Below are 10,685 nucleotides of genomic sequence, written 5' to 3'. Positions count from 1 at the left end.
CATGGGTTTTCTCTGGGTGCTCTGGTTTCCTCACAGTCCAAAGATGTGCAGGTCAGGTTAATTGGCCATGTTAAACTGCCCATAGTGTTAGGTGCATTAGTCAGAGGGAAATGGGTCTGGGTGGGTTGCTCTTCGGAGGATCGGCGTGGACTGGTTGGGCCGAAGGGCCTGTTTCCACACAGTAGGGATGCTAATCATATAGAGGTTTATAAAATCAGGAGGAGCATAGATAAAGTGATTAGCAAAGGCCTTTTCCCCAGAATAGGGGAGTTTGAGATTAGGGGCGTATTTTTAAGGTGAGAGGCGATAGATTTAAAAGGGCCCTGAGGGACAACTTTTTCAGACAGAGGGTGGTTCACATGGAGAATGTACTGCAGAGAAAGTGGTAGATATAGGTACTATTACAACATTTTAAAAAAAACATTTGGGCAGGTACATGAATAGGAAAGGTTTGGAGAAATATGGGTTAAAGGCAGGCAAATGGTACTAGTTTAATTTGAGAAATTTGGTCAGTATGCACAAGTTGGACCGAAGGGTCTGTTTCTGTATTATATGAATCTATGATTCTTAATAGTCAAGGGCAATCACTCTCCCACTTCCTCCAATGATCTGAAGCTACCGGTATTTGCAAAACAACAATTACATTTGAGCAGAACATTGTTACTTGAAAAAAAATCTGCATTAAATGACATTGAAATTATTTCTTAATCTGAATTCATTTAATTACTGACCAGAATTTCTAAGAGCCTACTAATTTTATAATTAAGAAATTGGAGCGAACAATTGAGATACAATTTAGTGATAAATTCCAACATTAAAGAACGATAATTAATCCAAGAGGCAGTTAAATTTAATGCTGCTAAAACATTACAAAATTGCTCAAGGAATCAAATGCTTCTGAAATAACAGCAGCTTTAAAAAGAAGGAAGATAAATTATCTCTGTTCACAGCCCCAGTCATTTATTTTGTTCCAACTGAAATGTCTGGGGCTTTTTAGGCTCTCTAGATAATTCCTGAATAAAATATGTTCACAATTTCGAAGCGTATCAACACATCACTGTCATTTTGATATATTACCGAGTGCTAGACCTTATCAGAAGTCCTGTTCTGTCCACATGCAGTATCATATCATGTAACAATCCTCTTAAAGGAGAGTTTTCTGGATCAGGAGAGATGGAGGAAGACCAGGGAAGAATTCCCTAATGCTTCAGCCTAAAAGCAGAATGCTCTGAGATTCACTCATGATGTACCAACCATCCATTCATTTTCTGGGATTGGTGAATCATACATTACTGTCAAGGGTTTATACTTTGTCTTCTGTTAAACTAAAGAGCATCATATCTTGTTGCTTGTTAATAAAGTTAATAAGCTACCTTTAATGACTTACAAAAACTCAACTTCATGTTTTAGTTATCTATGTACCCTGGCTCTTCAAGATTGGTATCAGTAATGGTTTAGTACCCAGGACGTTTGTTGAGTAAACATTTGCGATGCAACATCTTAGATTATAATCTGACACATATAGAGCCATTTCTTAAGTGAAGTCAGAAGCTACAATGTGTGGCATGTGTTACATTTATGACCAAATTGAGAAGGTGAAGAAAACATTCCTCTTTTTCCTCCTGAGTTTGGAATAGTAGATTTTAAAATAAAAAAGCTGTGCATCTTCCCATTCAATTTGCATTTGAATGTGTAAAGCTATGAAGAAACAAGTCAGCCAGATGATTTTCACTCAAAAATGAAGGAGTTTGTTTTATTTTATTATATTTATAGCAAATTCACTCAGTAAAAAGAATGATAGAAATTATATCAAAAAGATGAAACCTATCCTGAATACAAGCATTTCCAAGCATACAAGCGAACTGAACAAGTTACAGGATGGTGGGGTGGAGATAGAATTTCAAAGCTGATGTTGGAAAGAAAAAGTGATTCTAGTCTTGAATGTCTGGTAGAAGTTGCAGTCCAACTTGTTAATTCTTGTGGTTACAGTCTCTTTTAAGCTGCAATGAGCTCTTGTCAACAGTGGATGCTATGGCACATGCCATTTTCAAAAACAATTCACTCTCCTTGATGTATTCCAATTTTTAGCGGAGCTATGTTCGGTACTTGTGAACTTGTAAGCAAAATGAAGAGAGAGTTGCTGTTATTCAACTTTGTAGCAATGCCTGGTATAGTTATCTCTCTGTGGAAGTCTCTTGGATGTTTCTATATTTCTCTTGGAGAAATATAGTCTTTCTCTATATTTGCTGAGACATTGGTTGCTGTCAGGAGACTGGCTTTCGAACTGCGCAGTCTTGGTCCATTTTTATGGTGAGGTTCTCTCTCACCTGTGAACAGAAGCTCTACAGATCAAAGACAGTATGCTACGAAGACAGTGAGTTACGCATAAATGTACATAGAAACAGAGATTAGGAGCGGGAATAAGCCTCTCCATCCATTCAGCCCACTCCACCATGCAGCAAGATTGTGGCTGACCTGACTATTTCTGATTCCTCCTACCCTGATAACTATTCGCCCCCTTGCTTATTATGAATCTATCTATCTTTGCCTGAAAACTATTCAAAGACTCTGCTATCAGCTCCTTTTAAGGAAACAAATTCTAAAGACTTGACACCCTCTGTGAGAGAAAAAGCATCCTTTGATGGTGATGATTTGCCACAAGAGAAAATATTCTTCCTCCATCCACCCTGTTAAGATCCCTCAATCCCATCCACCCTGTTAAGATCCCTGTTAATTAATCCCTTGTATAATGTTGGCCATTGTGGTAGCCAAGGAGATTGAAAATTAATGTCTCAACTCTGGACCATGAAATGATTTACCTTCCATTGGAAAGGAAGAAGCTACTCACATTTCATTGAAATATAAGTAAACTGTGGACGCTGGAAATCTGCAATAAATTCAGGAAACTCTGGAGAATACAGCAGCTCTGAAAACATCAGTAGAAAAAGAAACAGAGTTAAAGGTTTGCGTCCAATGAAATATAAACAAAAGTGGGAAAGTTGTTTTTAAATCTATGAGAGTCTGCAGATTTCAACAGAGAGGCAACCACATCAGTAAGTCCTATAATGTTGAATAAACACATTTGACAAGTTAAAAACCTATCTCCAAAGGTTAACTGTCCACAGATGCTGTCAGACTGGTTGCCTTTCTCCAGCGTTTTCTGCTTTTCCCCACACTTTCAAGGTGATGATTGCTTCTGTGAGGTGTCGATAAAATGTCACTACAGTTATGCATTTCAGTTATCTTAATAGAAATCAATTCCTTAGTAATATTATGTAGGCCTCCATTTTATAATTCCTTGGGAAATATCGTCAGATTGAGGTCAAGATAACTTCAGTAGTATTTTGAAAACACAGCGTTCTGCCTCACTTAAAGATTCTGCCTCATTCTTTCAAACAAAACTTCCAGGTATCAAACCAGTCAATGAAATTAAAGGTTACTAGTTCATATATTACAACACCGTGGCACCAGGAAATTACTGATGGAGAGTCTGACAGAAAAAAAACATGCATGCCTGGAGGGAGAGATATCCTGAGGGCTGGAGAAATGTGTGTCAGAATTTGCAAATGTATACTTGACAGACTTCCTGAAGAAGTTCAGGAAGGAAAGATTACATTGAAAGAAGTCTGGCATAAATTGGCCAATGGTGCATGGCTGTGGGTTTTACAGTGAAATAAAAGACACAAGGTGATAAAGGAATGGATCTATAAATTGTAAAGAGAAAGTGATGGCTGATAGGAGAACCTTGCTTTCTTTTACAATCAAAAAGACTAGGAACAGGAGGCACATGATAGAGCAAAGAAATAATACACTGAAGACTAGAACAAATTATTGATTTGCGCACAGAAAATCCTAGAACAAGTGAAGAGTTAGAAGCCACAAGGAAGGCTTTGAGAGAGTTAATTCAGCAACAAATTATTGTTCCCTGCTGCAGACCAGACCTTTATCTAAAACAAAACAACTCCAAACATGGATTAGCCACTAAAAAACACTTGTGGCTGTTGTTTCCCAAACCAGGTCAGATGACCCTGCCCTTCACTAGAATAATATCGTTGAAAGCACTTCTTCCTCTTCTCTGATTCACCGATGCAATAAGAGAATGTGTGTGCGTGTGTATTTTCAATGAGCTGATGTCACAAGATCACATCAAAAGGTGAGGAATGCAAGAAACCATGCGCATTCACTGGGGGTCAGGGAAGAGAACACAACCCCGACCTTGCGTAGGTGCCTTTCCCCATGTGAGGTTAAGGCCCTGAGAAAAGAACTGGTGACTGAGATTACGTACTGACCCATTCCCTCACATGTCAAAATGGGAATTTTCTAAGACCTCACACCCAAAGTTGGAAGGAGATGATTTAATCAGATCATTCTGCCACAAAAAAGATAAAATAAAATAAACAACATCCTTGGTTTGCATGAATGCTAACCTGCCTGCAATTTGTCAAACAGCAGTTTTGAAGGTGTGACAGTAACCAGCAACAAGAGAAGCAAGCTTTTAAACAAGTGTAACAGAAAACAAATATATCGCTCAAGACTAATACACGATGACCAAGTCAGAACAATTGTCAAAACTCCCATTACATTGAAATTTTAAATATTAATCTTGAAAACTCAATTTGACCTGTTTGTATAATTATAAAACTCACAACACAGAGTGCTTGTATAAAAATAAACATACCTGTTTCAGATAAGTTTTTATCTTCGGAATAGAGGAGATGTTACATCATGTCTTTTTTTTGCTGTATACTGTAAAGGTGAGTATGTAATGTATGGAGGGGGTCAGGGAGCAGTGGCTGACTGGAATCAATAGACAATAGGTGCAGGAGTAGGCCATTCTGCCCTTCGAGCCTGCACCACCATTCAATATGATCATGGCTGATCATCCTTAATCAGTATCCTGTTCCTGCCTTATCTCCATAACCCTTGATTCCACTATCCTTGAGAGCTCTATCCAACTCTTTCTTAAATGAATCCATAGTGCTCAGGGATGTGCAGGTTAGGTGAATTGGCTATGCTAAATCACCCATAGTGCTCAGGGATGTGCAGGTTAGGTAAATTGGCCATGCTAAGTTAACCATAGTGTTCAGGGATGTGCAGGTTGGGTGAATTGGCCATGCTAAATTACCCATAGTGTTCAGGGATGTGTAGGTTAGGTGAATTGGCCATGCTAAATTGCCCAAAGTGGTCAGGGATGTGTAGGTTTAGGTGCATTAGTCAAGGGTAAATGTAGAGTAATAGGGTAAGGAATGGGTCTGGGTGGGGTACTCTTTGGAGGGTTAGTGTGGACTTGTTGGGCCAAGATGGCCTGTTTACACACTGTAGAGATTCTATATTCTATAGTGTTGTTGCAGTTTATCTGACAAGTTCACCTCCTTCGCAAATAAACTGCCAAACTCTTAAAACATACGCTCGTGGTCAAATTTGTTTTAACCTGTTACTGTTGTGACATAGGGTGTGCAATTTCTGTACATTTAATGTAATTTAATTTTAAGATTGGATTTTTGAATTTTAAATGTGTGACTTTTTTTACTATATGTTTGAAAGCTTACTGACTTGCTTGTAATTATTTCTGTTGCCATGCTAATTTTCTTTAAAGAAACGTGATAAAAAAATAGCTTGCAGGACAAATAGGTCTTTGTTTATATTAAGAAATAGTTAAAGATTGAGCAAGGTTAAAAAAATATTATGCATCAAAGATTCAGTTAGAAACCTATGGAGTGTGGGCGATAATGGGCAGGAATGGTAGGGGAAACATCCAAAGCTTGAAAAACTATTTTTTTTATTATATGTTCAAGTTTGGGACTATTCTGCAGACATCTTGGAGAAAGATAGATGCATAAAATAGTTGCTCCTGAGAAGGGGAGAAGAGAGTTGGGTTTGTTAACAATAGATTAACTCAGAATAAGAAGTTTAGTAATAATGTCAAACCAAGAGGGTCTGGATAAAATTCCGAATAGATTATTTGAAGTTGAGAATAGTTAAGCTCAAGTGTATAAAAGCTCCAGGAAGAGATCTTTCAGACTGGAAGTGGAAGTCACAGTTAAAGTAAGCTGACGAAGGTATTAGATATGGTGAGACTGTTTCTCTGGTAAGCACTGGAAAAGGGATGCTTTATGGTACTGTACAGGAGTTGCTTTGGAATCAATAAAGGAGGTTTTTGGATAAATGTGTTTATACATTACTGCATGTTTCAAAATCTTTAAATTTGTGTGGTAAGTTACTCGACTGGTTTATTCATTTTATGTTCATTTATTTTGTGTAATAAACTTCTGTTTTACTACCGAAAGCAAATCTGCAATATTGTGTGCTTGTGTTTCAGTAAGAGACTACCTCATTAAAACTGAAATAAAACAAAATACGATCTATCAAGACAGAAGTCTGTCTGGTATCTGACTAATCCTGTAATAGCATTAGCTAGGATCATAACACTAACTGGAGTTTTCTGGATCAAAATTTTATTATATCAAATCTTGTAGAAAGTAAATACTTTTCTAAATGAGGCTGGTTCTTTGGTGCAGTGTGTGTGTCTCTGCCTCTGAACCAGAAGCTCTGTGTTTGAGTCCCAGATCAGGAGTTCATGGCCAGAGCTTGTGAATTCATAGTCAAAACCAAAAGGTCAATTGTGAACCTGAAAATCTTTTCAACATACCTATATTAGCCATGCTCAATGCTGAGTGGTGTCCTCGAAGTTACAGCCTTTGGCTTCAGACTATTGACCTGCTCCAGGAAAAACAAACTATGGAACACATAAACATATGTTTTATTTGCATCTTGAAACATAGAAACCTTTCACAATGTCAATTTAAACTAACAGGAAGAGCAGGACATAAGGATTTCATGCCTACTCAATCATGGAATTGGAGGCTTGGCCCTTATTCCACGTTCACTTGTCCTGAAGACTTGATACTTGTTTTCCTCAAAAGTCAAAATCACTTGATGACACAGCCTTCTACATTTATATCTATCCAGGATTATCTTTCCTCATGCATTAGAATCCAGCTTGTACACTGAGGTTGGTTTTCCAATTGCCTTTCTATCAGAACTTGGGACATTTTGTGGTGTGGGTTCCTTTGCTGAGCTGGCTATGGAGTATTGCTTTTGAAATTTGGGAAGCTTCCATGAAGACCACATGAACAACCCATTGAGGTTAAGCTTTGATGTCTAATGAGGCATTTAATTCTTTGCTCCAACTGCAATGTTAGAGACCTGGCCTTGAGTTTGCTTATTACTTCCTTTAGTAATTTTCCACTGCTCATAGTCATATAGCTTAGGATCACTATCAACAAATACACCAGCAGCTTCCTTTCCTGATCACACATTTCAGAATCATGGTGTTAATTAAACAAGCAAAGCCTCTCAAATTATCAACCTCTCATAAGTAGGTGCTTGGAGGATGAAAGATAGAGTTTATTTAAGCATATATGTATAAACATATACATATATACATATATGTATAAACAACTATGGATTCTGGAAGAGTTAATTTCTCTGTATTTCAAAAGAAGACAAATCCTAATATCATAAATCAATGTTAGTTGGTGTCAGTTTCCACTTCAGATACCCAAACAGATATTTAGATCTGTTAACTATGCACAGACTTACACCAAAGTTTTCACTTTCCAGAAAAGCTAAATGCAGCTCTCAAGTATGTCTGTTTACTAATTTCAACCCGATATTATAACCCTGACCATTGGCTATCTTTGGGCTCAAAGGTGCTGACCAGTGATTTTGTTTATCCATAAGGAAAACAGCTTTTTACAGGTTCCATTGGTTCAAAACATGTTCTGCCCTTTACAATGCATGGTGCTAATCATTGGGCAGTGTATATGACCATATAAACATATGGATTAAAAGGTGAAGTAAGCCATTCGGCTCCTTGAGCTGTTCTGTTTTTGAATAAGATCATAGCTGACCTGTTCATATTTTGAATTTGCATTTCTATCTAACCTTGATAACCTTTGATCAACTTACCTAACGAGCATCTATCATCTGTCATCTTAAAAATATTCAATATTCCCACCTGTCCTCACCTTCTGAAAAAGAGAGTTCCAAAAGCATTTCTCCTTGTCTCTGTCCTAAAAGGGTGATCCCTAATTTTTAAATCAATGAGCCTTAGTTATGGACTCACTCATTCTTTCCCTATGTTCCTTGTCAAGACCATTTAGGACCTCATACACTTCAGTGAAATTGTCACACCCCTCAACTCTTATAAACTCCAGAGGCCTGTGTGCCCAAGCTTTCCTCCGAAGACAGCATGCATTCCAGGTATTAATCTTTAGCAACCTCCTTTATAACACCATAAAAACATCAGATATAGGAGTAGGATTAGGCTGTTTGGCCCACTGAGTCTGCTCCACCATTCAATCATTCTCAACCCTATTATCCTCCCATAACTTTTGATCCCCTTACTAATTAAGAACCTGTCTCTCTTTTAAATACACGCAATGACTTGGACTTTATAGCCCTCCACAACAATGAGTTTCACAGATTAAAACACACTGGCTGACAAAATTCCTTCTCATCTCAGTTCTAAAGGTTTGGTCCTTCATTCTGAGGCTGCCTAGTCTCTCGCACCCATGTAAACATCTTCCCTATGTCCCCTTTATCCAAGCCTCTCAATATTCTGGAAGTTTCAATGAGCTTCCCCTCATACTTCTATACTCCATTGAGTACAGATTCAGAATCCCCAAGTTCTCCTCATACGGCAAGCCCTTCAACCCTGGGATCATTCTTTTAAATCTCCTCTGGCCCCCCTCAAAAGCCAGTACAACTTTCTTTAGATGCAGGGGCCAAAACTGCTCACAATATTCCAAATATTGTCTAATCAGAGCCTTACACAGCCTCAGCAGCACATCTCTATTCTTGTATTGTAGCTGTTCTGAGATGAATGCTAACATTGCATTTACTTTCCTAACTGCCAACTGAAGTTGCAGTTAATTTTAAGGGAATCTTGAATCAGGACTCCCTAGTACGTTTTTGCTTCAGATTTCTGAAGTCTTTCCCCATTTAGAAAATAGTCTACACCTCCAATCCTCCTACCAAAGTGCGTAACCTCACACTTGCCCACATTGCATTCCATCAGCCACTTTTCTGTTCGCTCTCCTAGTGTGTCCAAGTTCTTCTGCAGCCTCCCTGCTTCTTGAACACTATCTATCCCTCTGCCTATCCTTGTGTCATCTATAAACCTAGCAACAATGCCCTCAGTTCCTTTATTGCTTTGAACTGTCTTGAACACATTTACATCCTTGCTTAAAAAGGGAGACCAAACTTGACACAGCTCACCATGCCCTGTACAACTTTTGCACATTTATCTGCAGCACACAGTATTGTGCATTGAACTCCCCTTGGGTTCAATAACTTTCAAAAACCTCAACCACAATTTTCCATTCTTATATTGCGAATGTTGTTGACTTGTTCAGGTCAAACTAATTACAGAACGGGATGCCAAATGGGTATTGATTGTATTTACAAACGGCCCAATGCCTATTACAGGTTCAGACAAAAATCACCTTTTGTTTATTCCCATATAGCAAGAATTTATGCCTGAAGGTATCATACAGCTCTCAGCTTTGATATTAGGGTTTAGTTGACTAACAGTTTGAGAAATAGACCAATTCCCAAAGCAAAGCCATATTTGGACTGCTTGTCTTATTAATATTACAACTGCCTGTACCATCTGTCAATTATTATAATAAATTCATACCGACACATGCACTTTTTTTATCACATTCAAGAGCCACACTGCAGCACATTCTCTTTTATGCAAATTTACACTGATTTGTTAAATTAGTCATTTGTTAAATAGCGTGAATCAGTGATTTGTGACTTTAAATTTTAAGAAACCATTGTTTTATGTTGAAAACATAACTATAATATTCTTCAAATAATTTTAAAATTTCTTGGGAGCCAATACTTGTGTTTCACTATATGAAAGTTTGAATTTCAACGATTCTCTCTGTTATCCCCATTCTTCTTATTATTGTTGCAATAATTATGAGCTTGTTTTATTTCAAATGTTTACAAAAACAAGTTATACTGTGCTCTTTAAACATTTCCTGAGGTAGGTCAGACAAGAAAACATTCAAGTGCCAATTCTTCCTTTGCAGAGAAATTGACTACAGCCCACATGCCGAGATGATTATACCTGCTTTAAATTTTTTGCAGTGAGAATTTGAAGGGAATCATAGTTCACATAAAGATTAACTTATGCAGTTGAGGTGTTTATTTATCTAGCTGAAGTGGAAAAGGGAAATTATTAATATCCTGAAAACCAACTGGTTCATCCTCTCATTTGTCTGCACAGAATTTATGGGAACGTCTTTCCAAATGTTATATAGTGAAGGATAGCTTTCAATCTTGCTGAAATTGGGGAATATGCAAAGTTCCTAATTGCCAGTTTGTTCTTATTTATGTCCCTTGAGGCCAATGCCTGCTAGGTCTTCAAATAAAGGAAATTTGAGAGCACTGACCTTAGCAGGAACAGCACATCTCCTGTGTGCTCCAACCATTAAGTGCCTGGCATTGCAGGACAGACCAGAGGATGATACAGAGATGTTAGAATTAGAGGTAGGTGAGCACTTTGGGGACAGTGACCACAATTCGGTGACTTTTACTCTAGTGATGGAGAGGGATAAGAGTGCACTACAGGGCAAGAGTTATAGCTGGGGGCAGGGAAATTATGATGC

At 37.9% G+C, this 10,685-nt stretch overlaps 1 long non-coding RNA gene across 1 annotated transcript; it reads right to left on the bottom strand.

Annotated features, from left to right (window-relative positions):
• Nucleotides 1–1,809: 1,809 nt before the first annotated feature.
• On the bottom strand, nucleotides 1,810–6,733 carry LOC122555719. The gene is made up of 3 exons (XR_006313345.1): nucleotides 6,650–6,733; nucleotides 2,849–2,926; nucleotides 1,810–2,327 (listed from the first exon to the last, which is right to left on the bottom strand). It is a non-coding gene; the product is annotated as an uncharacterized LOC122555719 (long non-coding RNA).
• Nucleotides 6,734–10,685: the final 3,952 nt, after the last annotated feature.

This window comes from Chiloscyllium plagiosum, chromosome 1 (assembly GCF_004010195.1).
Source record: "Chiloscyllium plagiosum isolate BGI_BamShark_2017 chromosome 1, ASM401019v2, whole genome shotgun sequence".
In the NCBI taxonomy this organism is placed as follows: Eukaryota; Metazoa; Chordata; class Chondrichthyes; order Orectolobiformes; family Hemiscylliidae; genus Chiloscyllium; species Chiloscyllium plagiosum.
Note: the sequence above shows the minus strand (reverse complement) of the source record. Positions and strands in the feature narration are given on the sequence as shown.